The sequence below is a fragment of the Suricata suricatta genome, chromosome 13, assembly GCF_006229205.1.
Source record: "Suricata suricatta isolate VVHF042 chromosome 13, meerkat_22Aug2017_6uvM2_HiC, whole genome shotgun sequence".
NCBI lineage: Eukaryota > Metazoa > Chordata > Mammalia > Carnivora > Herpestidae > Suricata > Suricata suricatta.
In genome coordinates, this window is record NC_043712.1 from 89,489,606 (window position 1) to 89,490,676 (window position 1,071).

Sequence of the window (1,071 nt, forward strand, 5' to 3'; positions counted from 1 at the left end):
GGGCCTCGCGGACCCCCAGCCCACGCCCTGTGCTGCCCCGGGCGTGCCCTAGCCCTGTCTGCTTTGTCCAGCCTCCGGCCTCCCTCAGCCCAGCTGGCCCTGTCCGCCCGTGCTCCGCAAACCACTAATGACAGAGCTGCTGGGCTCCAAATTCTCTGCCCTGACATTGACCGCTGACTCAGACCAGGAAGCTGACGGGCCACAGGGGGTCGGGGTGTGTGTCTGGAGCCCCGGCAGGGTAGGTGACCTGCAGTTTGGTGAAGAGACATTGCCAGCAGGTCAGGGCTGGGCTGAGTTCCTCCTTCCTCCCCCGCAGGTCAGCTGCTGACCCTGGCCCGTCCGGCAGCCTGGGCTGACCCGCGGGCCGAGAGGAGGCCCCCGAGGCAGGCCGTGGCTCCTGGTCAGAAGCCCAGGTCTGAGAGAGGCCTGCCGCTGGCGCAGGCGCTCAGAGCAGAGGTGCTGCCGGCCCAGGCGCCCCCCCCCCCCCCCCCCACTCCCCCGCCCACAGCCTCCCTGCCCTGCTCCACCTGCCCGGGGGGGCCGGAGGCCTCCCCTTCTCCAAGTGCGGGGCCGCCTCCTCCGGGAAGACTCAGGATGTCCCTGACCCTCCCTTGCTTCTCTCAGGGCCGCTTCCTACACCGGGGCTCAGGGCCACTTCCCACCCCTGCTTTCGGGTCCTTGGGTCTGACCAGGATCCCGGATCCCGTGGATTATGACCAAGTGGAGGCACTGCCACCAAGGGGCTGAGGATGGTGCAAGCAGGCTCTGCTGAGCCCCGGGCTGGGGACTTGGTGCGTGCACTGTCTCACTGGGGTGCTGTACCCATTCTACCGTCGGCAAACTGAGGCTCCCAGAGTGGAGACTTGAGCCCCGGTCTCCTGAGCCCACCCCAACCACCCCAGATGCGTGCTGGGAGCCACCTGGAGGCTGTGCTGGGTGCACGGGGGTGCTCAGCCGCCACAGGGCCTTTCCTCTGGCCCCTGGAGAAGCCTGGCCCACCTCAGACCCCAGGCTGACCACAGCTTTGCTCTCCTCAGGGAGACCTCTGCAAATGCCCCAGGAGCTGCAGTG